Below are 13,388 nucleotides of genomic sequence, written 5' to 3' on the forward strand. Positions count from 1 at the left end.
ACTGGTCACTAACTTGCTGATTGGCTGGATGACTGAGTAGCTGACTGAATGGTTGACTAACTCAATGGTACTTGACTAGCTCTCTCACTGCTTTAGTGAATTGCTGACTAACTGGTGACTGAGTTGCTCATTGCCTGCTTACTGCCTCGCTACATGGTTCACTGACTGGCTGCTGGAAAGGGTCACTGGTTAACTTACTGGCTGACCAATGGAGACTGAGTGGCTAATTGATTGCTGACTGAGAGGCTGAATGCCTAGTTGAGTGACTCGCTTGCCCAATGTTTGAATGACTCAATGGAACTTGACTGGCTGTATGATTAGTGTACTGACTTGCTAAACGAGTGGTGACTGTGTGGCTGACGGTTGACCGACTCTTTCACTGACTGGAAAATTTGATAGTTACAAACCCAAGTACTTTACTTGCTATCTGATTGTTTAAATGACTTGCTAACCGAATGGTGAGTGATTCGCTAATTGCCCGGTGACTGACTGGCTTGTCTTCTAACTGGCTGATTGAAAGTTTGACTGAACCAGTAGTAACTAGCTATCGGATTAGTTAGGTGACCTGCTGAACAACTCTCGTCTGAGTCGCTAATTCACTGCAGACTAACTCGCTGACCTCCTGGTTGACTGACTGGATGATCGAACGGCTGAGTGACTCAGTAATACTTGACTGGCTCTCATACTCTAGCTCTCTTGGTGAACGATTGGTGATTGAGTGCCTAATTGGTGACTAAGAGGCTTAGTGGCTCTTTAAATGACTGGCTCACTAAATGGCTGCCTGAAGAAGTAGTACTTTACTGGTTATCTGACTGGTCAGCTGCCTTGCTCACCTACTGGTGACTCAGTGGCTTATTGACTGGTTGACCGACTGACAGACTAAATGGGTGACTGACTCACTAGTAGTTGAATGACTAGTGATTGACTGGCACCATTAATTTAAGGGATCAATTATGTAGTCACCAGTCAGCCAGCTCTCCAGGTGCAACTCGGTCGGTCAGTCAGTAGTTGATCAGTCAGTTAGACAGTCAGTTGGAAGTCGGCCACCAAGTGAGTGAACCAGTCACGTAACCCTAACTCAGTAAACACGTGAGAAAAGCAGTCAACCAGTCAGTCAGTGAATCGGTCAGTCCGCCTGTCAATTACAAGTCGGTCAGCCAGACTATTAGCCAGTTACGGACCAATCAATCGATCACTTAGTCACTAATCAGTCTGTTAGTAAGTTAGCAAGTTAATCAGCATTAAGTTGCCTATTGAGTCACTAGTCGGTCAACAAGTCAGTTAGCTGGACAATCAACCTGTCAGTCAGTCATTTAGTCAGACACTCAGTGGCTGCAACGAAACTCAGTCAGCTGCTCGGTCAACTACCAGTCAGTCACCAGATAGTTATACATTCATTCACCTTTCGGTCAGCAAGGCAGTCACTCTATCGGTCAGCAAATTAGTCGTGAATCCCTCACACAGTCATTTCGCCAGTCACTTACCTGTCGGTCAGCAAGTCATTTAACCAGTCAGATAGCCTGTCAAATACCATTGAGTCACTCAACCATTGAGTCAGCCAGTCAGTCAACAGGCCGAGCAGTCACCAATCAATTACCCAGTCAGTCAGAAGTAAGTCAGTAAGTCAGTCAACCAGTCAAGCGCAACTAAATCAGTCAACCATTCAGTTCATTCCGTCAGACATCCAGCCAGTCAATAAGCCACTCAGTCACCATTCGTTAAGCAAGTCGGTTAACTAGTCAGATAGCCAGTCAAATACCAGTAAGTCAGGCAACCATCGGGTCGGCTAGTCAGTCAACCAGTCAGATACCCAGTCAAGTACCAATGAGTCAGTCAGAAGTAAGTCACTAAGTCAGTCAACCAGTCAAGCGACACTAAATCAGTCAACCATTCAGTTCACTCCGTCAGAAATCCAGCCAGTCAATAAGCCACTCAGTCACCATTCGTTAAGCAAGTCGGTTAACTAGTCAGATAGCCAGTCAAATACCAGTAAGTTAGGGAACCATCGCGTCGGCTAGTCAGTCAACCAGTCAGTCAGCCAATCAGTCAACCAGCCAGTCACTCACCACCGATTAGCCACTCAGTTGCCAGTTAGTCAACAAGTCATTTAAGCATTCAGATAGGCAGTTGAGTTCAGTTCCTTCAACCAGCTAGTGTGCCTCTCAGTCAGCAGTCAATTAGCCACTCAGTCACCAGTAAGTCAATAAGTCAGTGAACCAGTCAAAAAGCAAGTCAAGTGCCACTGAGTCAGTCAACCAGTCATTTATCTAGTCAGTCAATCTGTCAGACACTCGGCAATATATAAGCCACTAAGTCAGCTGTCGGGCAGCAACTCAGTTGACCAGTCAGATAGCCTGTCAAGTACCAGTCTGTAAGTCAACGAATAAGTTAGCAGTTTAATCAACCAATCAAATAGCCACTCAATTACCAGTGAGCCGGTCATCTATTTAGTCACTCAGTCAGTAGACCAGTCAGTGAATCACCAGTCAATAAGCCACTGATTCACCAGTAGGTGAGGAAAGCAGTTCACCAGTCAGATAACTACTCAAGTACTACTTATTTAGTCAACCATTTAGTCAGCCAGTCACTTAACGAGCCAGTAAGCCTCTCATTCACCAATTAGGCACTCAATGACCAGTCGGTCAGCAAATAAGCTAGAGAATCTGAGAGCCAGGCAAGTATTACTAAACCGTTCAGTCATTCAGTCAGTCAACAAGTGGGTCAGCCAGTCAGTCTGCAGTAAAAGTGCGACTCAGACAACAGTCGGTCAGCAGATCACTTAACTAATTAGATAGCCAGTTACCACTAATTCAGTCAAACTTTTAATAAGCGAGTCAGACAATAAGCTAGTCAGTCACGGGTCAATTACCGAATCACTCATCAGTCGGTTAGCGAGTAATTTCAATAATCAGATACCAACTCAAGTACCACTGGGTTAGTCAACCATTGAGTCATACAAGCATTCAACCAGCCAGTCATCCAGTCAGTTGCCAGTCATGCAGTCAGTTGCCAGTGAGCCACTCAGTCACGACGCGGTGAGCAAATCAGTACACTTCTCATACAGCCCGTCAAGTTCCTTTGAGTCAGTCAAACATTCAGTCATCGAGTCACTCAACTAGGCAGTCAGCCTCATAGTCAGCAGTTAATTAGCCACTCTGTCTCCAGTCGGTCAGCCAGTCAGTTAACCGGTCACCCTCTCAAGCAGCCTGTGAGTGAACCATGTAGGCAGCAAGTCAGCAGGCAATGAGCAACTCAGTCACCAGGCAGTAAGCCATTCACTTAATCAGCGAGAGAGCCAGTCAAGTACCATTGAGTTAGTCAACAACTCAGTGAGCTACTCAGCCGACCAGCCAATCAGCCAGTTGGTCAACAGTCAGTAGCCCAGTCAGATACCAGTCAATTACCATTCAGTCACAAGTCAGTCAGCAAGTCCGTTAACAAGTTAGATAGCCAGTCAAGTACCACTGGGTCAGTGAACCTTTCAGTCAGCCGATTAGACAACCAAGTTGATAGCCAGTCACGTACCACTGGGTCAGTCAGCCACTCAGTCAGCAAGACAGTCAACCAGGCTGTCAGCCAGTCAGTCAACAGGCAATAAACTACGAGATCACTAGTCACTCAGAAATGCAGATAACCAGTCAGATAGCCAGTCAGGTAAACCTGAGATAGGCGACCATTTATTCAGCTAGTCTTGAACTTGGCTGCCTGTCGGAATGGTCAAATGACTTGCTGAATGATTCGTGACTGAGTGACTGAGTGGATAATCGGTGGTGACTGACTGGCTGTTTGACTGATTGACTGACTTAGTGGTTGATTGGCTCATTGGTACTTGACTGCGTATCTGACTGGTTGACTGACCAGGTGACTCGATGGTTGACTGACTTACTGGTATTTGACTGGCTATCTGACTAGTTAACTGACTTGCTTAGCGACTGGTGACTGAGTGTCCTATTGACTGGCTCGATGATTGACCGAATGAACTGAATTGATGACTGATTAAGAAGCACTTGACTGTCTATCTGACTGTTAACCGACTTACTGACCAACTGGTGAGTGAGTGGTTAATTGACTGGTGACTGATTAGCCTTTTGACTGACTGGCTGACTCAATAGTTGAGTGAATCAATCCTATTTGACAGGGTATCTGAATGGTTAACTGAGTTGCTCTCCGACTAGAATGTGACTGACAAAATGACTGTGAGTGATTTACGACTGATTAGCTGACTGAGTGACTGCCTTGCTGGCAGAGAGGTGAATGACTGGATAAGTGACTAGTAACTGACTGGTAGTTGACCGCGTAGCTGACGGAATTTCGTTGCAGTCACTGAGTGGCTGAGTAAATGACTGACTGACTGGTTGATTGTCCGGGTAACTGACTTGCTGACCGACTAGGGACTGACTACGTAACTTAATGCTGATTGACTGGCTAACTCACTAACAGACTGGTTAGTGGCTGAGTGATTGATTGACTGGTACCTAACTGGCTAATGGACTGGCTGACCGACTTGTAATCGACAGACAGACTGACTGATTCACTGACTGACTGGTTGACAGCATTCCTCACCGACTGATAGTTGACTGCTTCATTGAATGACTGATAGAATCACATGTCGACTGAGTTACTGTTACCTCACTGGTTCAATCCCATGGTAGCCGACTTCCAACCAACTCTCTAAGTGACTGGTTAGCCATTCATTGACCGTCCCAGTTGCGCCTGGAGGGCTGGCTGACTAGTGACTAACTAGTTAATTGATCCCTTGACTTAATGGTTGACTGATTCTCTGGTACTTGACCGGCTAGCTGACTGGTTAATTGACTTCCTAACCCCATTTAACTTTTGAAACATAAATGCGTCAGACTTGTTCAACGCACGCTAGAAACTAGCCAGTCACTGAGTCAGTCAGTGAATTGTGAAATAGCTACTTTGTCACACGTCAGTCAAGGAGTTAGTCAGCCTCTTTGCCACTCGGTCAACCAGTCACTCCTCATTCAGTAGCCTTTAAGCCAGTGAATTAGCCGTTCAGTCACCCAGTCAGTCTACCAGAACGTCAGCGAATCAAGTACTAGTGAATCACTCAACGATTCACTGATTCAGTCAAGCAGTAGTCAAAGACACATCTAGTCACAAGTCAGTCAAGGAGTGAGTGCACCAGTCATCCAGTCAGTCAGCCAGTCCATACTAATTCAGCAGCCATCAAGTCAGTGAATCAGCCATTTAGTCAATAAGTCTCTCAACCAGTCACAGCCGGTCTGGTACCACTGAATCAGTCAACCAGCACGTTGGCGAAGCAGTCATCAGTCAGCTAGCTACTCAGTTACAAGTCGGTCAACAAGTCGGTCAACGAGCCACTAAGGTTGAGTGACTCAGTAACACTTGACTGGCTCTCAGACTTTGCAGCTCACTTGCTGTCTGATCTGTGATTCAGTGCCTAATTGGAGACCTACAGGCTTAGTTAAACCTTAGTGGCTCGTTAAATGGCTCGTTAAATAAATGGCTGACTAAATCGTTGAGTAAAAGACTAGTAAACTGCCTTCCCCACCTAGTGGTGAATCAGTGGCCTATTGACTGGTGACTGACTGACTGGTTGACTGACTGACTGACTAAATGGATGACTGACTCACTGGTAGTTGAGTGACTATGTACTTGACTGACCCCCTGGTTTCTGTTCACTGACTTGTTGACCGACTGGTAACTCAGTAGCTAGCTGACTTATGACTGCTTGGCCAACGTGCTGGTTGACTGACTCAGTGGTACCAGACCGGCTGTGACTGGTTGAGAGACTTATTGACTAAATGGCTGATTCACTGACTTGATGGCTGCTGAATTAGGATGGACTGGCTGACTGACTGGATGACTGGTGCACTCACTCCTTGACTGACTTGTGACTAGATGTGTCTTTGACTAGTGCTTAACTGAGTCAGTGAATGGTTGAGTGATTCACTAGTACTTGATTCGCTGACGTTCTGGTAGACTGACTGGGTGACTGAACGGCTAATTCACTGGCTTAAAGGCTACTGAATGAGGAGTGACTGGTTGACCGAGTGGCAAAGAGGCTGACTAACTCCTTGACTGACGTGTGACAAAGTAGCTATTTGACAATTCACTGACCGACTCAGTGGCTGGCTAGTTTCTAGCGTGCGTTGAACAAGTCTGACGCATTTATGTTTCAAAAGTTAAATGGGGTTAGGAAGTCAATTAATCAGTCAGCTAGCCGGTCAAGTACCAGAGAATCAGTCAACCATTAAGTCAAGGGATCAATTAACTAGTTAGTCACTAGTCAGCCAGCCCTCCAGGCGCAACTGGGTCGGTCAATGAATGGCTAACCAGTCACTTAGAGAGTTGGTTGGAAGTCGGCTACCATGGGATTGAACCAGTGAGGTAACAGTAACTCAGTCAACATGTGATTCTATCAGCCATTCAATGAAGCAGTCAACTATCAGTCGGTGAGGAATGCTGTCAACCAGTCAGTCAGTGAATCAGTCAGTCCGTCTGTCGATTACAAGTCGGTGAACCAGTCCATTAGCCAGTTAGGTACCAGTCAATCAATCACTCAGCCACTAACCAGTCTGTTAGTGAGTTAGCCAGTCAATCAGCATTAAGTTACGTAGTCAGTCCCTAGTCGGTCAGCAAGTCAGTTACCCGGACAATCAACCTGTCAGTCAGTCATTTACTCAGCCACTCAGTGACTGCAACGAAATTCCGTCAGCTACGCGGTCAACTACCAGTCAGTTACTAGTCACTTATCCAGTCATTCACCTCTCTGTCAGCAAGGCAGTCACTCAGTCAGCTAATCAGTCGTAAATCACTCACAGTCATTTCGTCAGTCACATTCTAGTCGGAGAGCAACTCAGTTAACCATTCAGATACCCTGTCAAATAGGATTGATTCACTCAACTATTGAGTCAGCCAGTCAGTCAAAAGGCTAATCAGTCACCAGTCAATTAACCACTCACTCACCAGTTGGACAGTAAGTCAGTTAACAGTCAGATAGACAGTCAAGTGCTTCTTAATCAGTCATCAATTCAGTTCATTCGGTCAATCATCGAGCCAGTCAATAGGACACTCAGTCACCAGTCGCTAAGCAAGTCAGTTAACTAGTCAGATAGCCAGTCAAATACCAGTAAGTCAGTCAACCATCGAGTCACCTAGTCAGTCAACCAGTCAGATACGCAGTCAAGTACCAATGAGCCAATCAACCACTAAGTCAGTCAATCAGTCAAAAAGCCAGTCAGTCACAACCGATTATCCACTCAGTCACGAGTGATTCAGCAAGTCATTTGACCATTCCGACAGGCAGCCAAGTTCAAGACTAGCTGAATAAATGGTCGCCTATCTCAGGTTTACCTGACTGGCTATCTTACTGGTTATCTGCATTTCTGAGTGACTAGTGATCTCGTAGTTTATTGCCTGTTGACTGACTGGCTGACAGCCTGGTTGACTGTCTTGCTGACTGAGTGGCTGACTGACCCAGTGGTACGTGACTGGCTATCAACTTGGTTGTCTGATCGGCTGACTGAAAGGTTCACTGACCCAGTGGTACTTGACTGGCTATCTAACTTGTTAACGGACTTGCTGACTGACTTGTGACTGAATGGTAATTGACTGGTATCTGACTGGGCTACTGACTGGTGACCAACTGGCTTATTGGCTGGTCGGCTGAGTAGCTCACTGAGTTGTTGACTAACTCAATGGTACTTGACTGGCTCTCTCGCTGATAAAGTGAATGGCTTACTGCCTGGTGACTGAGTTGCTCATTGCCTGCTGACTTGCTGCCTACATGGTTCACTCACAGGCTGCTTGAAACGGTGACCGATTAACTGACTGGCTGACCGACTGGAGACAGAGTGGCTAATTAACTGCTGACTATGAGGCTGACTGCCTAGTTGAGTGACTCGATGACTGAATGTTTGACTGACTCAAAGGAACTTGACGGGCTGTATGAGAAGTGTACTGACTTGCTCACCGCGTCGTGACTGAGTGGCTCACTGGCAACTGACTGCATGACTGGCAACTGACTGGATGACTGGCTGGTTGAATGCTTGTATGACTCGATGGTTGACTAACCCAGTGGTACTTGAGTTGGTATCTGATTATTGAAATTACTCGCTAACCGACTGATCAGTGATTCGCTAATTGACCCGTGACTGACTAGCTTATTGTCTGACTTGCTTATTAAAAGTTTGACTGAATTAGTGGTAACTGGCTATTTAATTAGTTAAGTGATCTGCTGACCGACTTTTGTCTGAGTCGCACTTTCACTGCAGACTGACTGGCTGACCCACTTGTTGACTGACTGAATGACTGAACGGTTAAGTAATACTTGCTTGGCTCTCAGATTCTCTAGCTTATTTGCTGACCGACTGGTGATTGAGTGCCTAATTGGTAAATGAGAGGCTTACTGGCTCGTTAAGTGACTGGCTGACTAAATGGTTGACTAAATAAGTAGTACTTGAGTAGTTATCTGACTGGTGAACTGCTTTCCTCACCTACTGGTGAATCAGTGGCTTATTGACTGGTGACTCACTGACTGGTCTACTGACTGAGTGACTAAATAGATGACTGGCTCACTGGTAGTTGAGTGGCTATTTGATTGGTTGACTAAACTGCTAACTTATTCGTTGACTTACAGACCGGAACTTCACAGGCTATCTGACTGGTCAACTGAGTTGCTGACCGACAGCTGATTGAGTGGCTTATAGATTGCTGAGTGTCTGACAGATTGACTGACTAGATAAATGACTGGTTGACTGACTCAGTGGCACTTGACTTGCTTTTTGACTGGTTAACTGACTTGTTGACTTACTGGTGACTGAGTGGCTGACTGCTGACTGAGAGGCTCACTAGCTGGTTGAAGGAACTGAACTTAACTGCCTATCTGAATGCTTAAATGACTTGTTGACTAACTGGCGACTGACTGGCTAATCGGTGGTGAGTGACTGGCTGGTTGACTGATTGGCTGACTGAGTGGTTGACTGGCTCATTGGTACTTGACTAGGTATCTGACTGGTTGACTGACTAGCCGACGCGATGGTTGCCTGACTTACTGGTATATGACGGGCTATCTGACTAGTTAACCGACTTGCTTAACGAATGGTGACTGAGTGGCTTATTGACTGGCTGGATGTCTGACGGAATGAACTGAATGGTTGACTGATTTAGTGGCGCTTGACTGGTTGATTGACTTACTGACTTACTTCGCACTGACTGGGTAATTGATTGGTGACTGCTTGGCCTGTTGACTGACTGGCTGACTCAATGGTTGAGTGACTCAATGGTATTTGACAGGCTCTCTGACTGTTTAACTGACTTGCTGACCGACAGGTAAGTGACTGGCGAAATGACTGTGTGAGGGATTCACGACTAATTTGCTGACTGATGGAGTGACTGCCTTGCTGACCGAAAGGTGAATGAATGTATAACTATCTGGTGACTGACTGGTAGTTGACCGAGCAGCTGACTGAGTTTCGTTGCAGCCACTGATTGTCTGACTAAATAACTGACTGACAGGTTGATTGTCCAGCTAACTGACTTGTTGACCGACTAGTGACTCAATAGGCAACTTAATGCTGATTAACTTGCTAACTTACTAACAGACTGATTAGTGACTAAGTGATCGATTGATTGGTCCGTAACTGGCTAATAGTCTGGCTGACTGACTTGTAATTGACAGGCGGACTGACCGATTCACTGACTGACTGGTTGACTGCTTTTCTCACGTGTTTACTGAGTTAGGGTTACGTAACTGGTTCACTCACTTGGTGGCCGACTTCCAACTGACTGTCTAACTGACTGATCAACTACTGACTGACCCACCGAGTTGCACCTGGAGAGCCGGCTGACTGGTGACTACATAATTGATCCCTTAAATTAATGGTGCCAGTCAATCACTAGTCATTCAACTACTAGTGAGTCAGTCACCCATTTAGTCTGTCAGTCGGTCAACCAGTCAATAAGCCACTGAGTCACCAGTAGGTGAGCAAGGCAGCTGACCAGTCAGATAACCAGTAAAGTACTACTTCTTCAGGCAGCCATTTAGTGAGCCAGTCATTTAAAGAGCCACTAAGCCTCTTAGTCACCAATTAGGCACTCAATCACCAATCGTTCACCAAGAGAGCTAGAGTATGAGAGCCAGTCAAGTATTACTGAGTCACTCAACCGTTCGATCATCCAGTCAGTCAACCAGGAGGTCAGCGAGTCAGTCTGCAGTGAATTAGCGACTCAGACGAGAGTCGTTCAGCAGGTCACCTAACTAATCTGATAGCTAGTTACTACTGGTTCAGTCAAACTTTCAATCAGCCAGTTAGAAGACAAGCCAGTCAGTCACCGGGGAATTAGCGAATCACTCACCATTCGGTTAGCAAGTCATTTAAACAATCAGATAGCAAGTAAAGTACTATTGGGTTAGTCACTATCTAATTTTCCAGTCAGTGAAAGAGTCGGTCGCCCGTCAGCAACTCAGTCACCACTCGTTTAGCAAGTCAGTAAACTAATCATACAGCCAGTCAAGTTCCATTGAGTCATTCAAACATTCGGCAAGCGAGTCACTCAACTAGGCATTCAGCCTCTCAGTCAGCAATCAATTAGCCACTCAGTCTCCATCGGTCAGCCAGTAAGTTAACCAATGACCCTTTCCAGCAGCCAGTTAGTGAACCATGTAGGGAGGCAGTAAGCAGGCAATGAGCAACTCAGTCAGCAGTTAGTCAGCAATTCACTAAAGCAGTGAGAGAGCTAGTCAAGTACCATTGAGTTAGTCAACCATTCAGTCAGCTACTCAGTCATCCAGCCAATCAGCAAGTTAGTGACCAGTCAATAAACCAGTCAGTCACTAGAGAATAGCCCATCAGTCACATCTTAGTCAGCAATACCACTAACAAGTCACTTAGCCAGTCCAGTACCACTGAGTCAGTCAAACTTTCAGTCAGCCGGTAAGACAACCAAGGAGATAGCCAGTCAAGTACTACTGGGTCAGTCAGCTAATTAGTCAGCTAGGCAGTGAACCAGGCAGCAGGCAATGAGCTACGAATTCACCAGTCACTTTGCAATTAAAATGGCCAGTCAGATAGCCAGTCAAGTACTCCTGAGTTAGGCGACCATTCAAACACCTTGTCAGCCAAACAGCCAGTCAGCCAGTCAGTCACCAGTCAATAAGCCACTTAGTCACCGATCGGTGGACAAGTCAGTTAGAGCCAAACCCAATGTTTTGTAATAGATTGTGTTGAGATCTGTAAGAAAACACTACAACTTATATGATGATCAATGTTTCCTGGGAAATTCGGTCAGAGAGAGAAGTTAGGTTAAGTCTTTCCCGACTCGTGCAAAGAAGATGATTTCGGAAAAGCCAAAACCAGTTCTTTTTAATAGAATGCGTCAAAAGCTGTAAGAAAATCCTTAAATTTGCTTGATATATTATGTTTCCTCCAAAATCTGGCCAAAGACTGAAATGCGTCAAGTCTTGCTCAAGTCCTGCTGGAAACAGTTTTTAAAAATCTATCTGCAAACAAGCCAAAAGCAACTTATTTGAATAGAATGTGTCGAAATCTGTAAGAAAAAAGTAAATATTGCTTGATATTCGATGTTTCCTTCGAAGTTTGGCCAGATATTGACTTGCGTCAAGTCTTACTTAACTCGCGCTGAAAACACGGTTTTGCAATAACTATCTGCAAACAGGCCAAAAGCAATTGTTTCTGCTGGATTGTGTTGAAATTTGTAAGGAAACACTAAAATTTGCTTAATAACCGAAGCTTCCTGCGAAATCTTACCAGAGATGGAATTGGATCAAGTCTTGCTCAAGTCCCGCTGGTAACACGGTTTTTAAATAACTATCTTTCAACAAGCCAAAAGCCATTTATTTGAGTAGAACGTGTCGAAATCTGTAAGAAAACACTAAAATTTGCTTGATATCCGATGTTTCCTTCGAAATTTGGCCAGATATTGACTTGCGTGAAGTCTTGCTCAACTTGCGCTGAAAACACGGTTTTGCACAAATTATCTGCAAACAGGCCAAAGGCAATTGTTTCTAATGAGTTGTGTTGAAATCTGTAAACAAACACTAAAACATGCTTAATACCCGAAGTTTCCTGCGAAACTCTACCAGAGAGAGAATTGGGTGGAGTCTTGCTCAAGTCGTGCTAAAAACATGGTTTTTAAAAAGGTATCTTGAGATAAGCAAAGACCAATTTTTTCAACAGAATGTGTTGAAAACACTAAAATTTGCTCGATACCCAACGTTTTCTACAAAATTTGGCCAAAGACTGAAATGCATAAGGTGTTGCTTAGCTCGCGCTGAAAAGACGGTTTTGCAGAAACTACGTTAAACAGACCAGAAGCAATCCTATTTAATAGATGAGAATCTATTAAAAAAAACACTAAAACTTGCTTAAGACCCGAAGTTTCCTCCAAAATTTGGCCAGAGAAAGAATTAGGTCAAGTCTTGCTCAACTCATGCTGAAAGCACGCTTTTGCAAAAACTATCAAGAAATAAGCCGAAAGCAGCGTTTTTTAATGGAATGTGTTGAAATATGTAAGAAAAAACAGAAATCTGCAAGACACGTGATGTTTCCTACGAAATTTGTGTAGAGACTAAAATGCGTCAAGTCTCCTGAGCTAGCGCTGAAAACAGAGTTTTGGGAAAAATTAGACGGACTGGTGACCAACTTGCAGATCGCCTGGTGGCTAACTTGGTAATTGAGTAGATGCTTTTCTGGGTGACCGACTGCTTGACTGAGTTAATGGTACCAGAGCGCCTGACAAAGTTGTTGACTGACTGGTTGAATGATTGACAGATTTACTGGTTGCTTACTGGTCTAAGAATTCAGGATGGCGGAAGTGAAAAGAGGGTCCCTTAACACTAATCCCATTTAACTTTAGACTCATTCATGCTTAAGCCATCAAACTTGTCCCTCTAATAGTCATTGGATTGAGTTACGTTGGTATGAAACATGAAGATATTTTATGTTGAAGCAAAACAGTTATAGTGGTTAAAAGATTGCTGGGGGAGATGAACCATCGCCGAGGGGATATGAACCAAGGTGGTAGATTAAATTTCTTACACCATTATACATTGAATTAAACTACTTTGGTATTAAATATAAAGGTATGCACGATTGCGAGAGAATGTGCAACATCGCCGAGGAGATATGAACCATCGCTGAGGGGATATGAACCAAAGTGGTACGTTAAGCCTAGCCCCACGTAATTTTGTAACCATTCGTACTTAAGCTACGAACCTTGTCACACTGTTGGGCATTAGAGTGAGCTATTTGCTTGATAAACATTAGCATACTGCATTGCTAAGTAACAGAGTGAAATTCCTTGGAACTCTGACCATCTCGCTTTTGAAAGACTGAAATTCTTAAGTAATGGTTTAGGTGTTTAAAACCATTTAACCA

The sequence above is a fragment of the Stylophora pistillata genome, chromosome 12 (assembly GCF_964205215.1).
Source record: "Stylophora pistillata chromosome 12, jaStyPist1.2, whole genome shotgun sequence".
Classification (NCBI taxonomy): Eukaryota; Metazoa; Cnidaria; class Anthozoa; order Scleractinia; family Pocilloporidae; genus Stylophora; species Stylophora pistillata.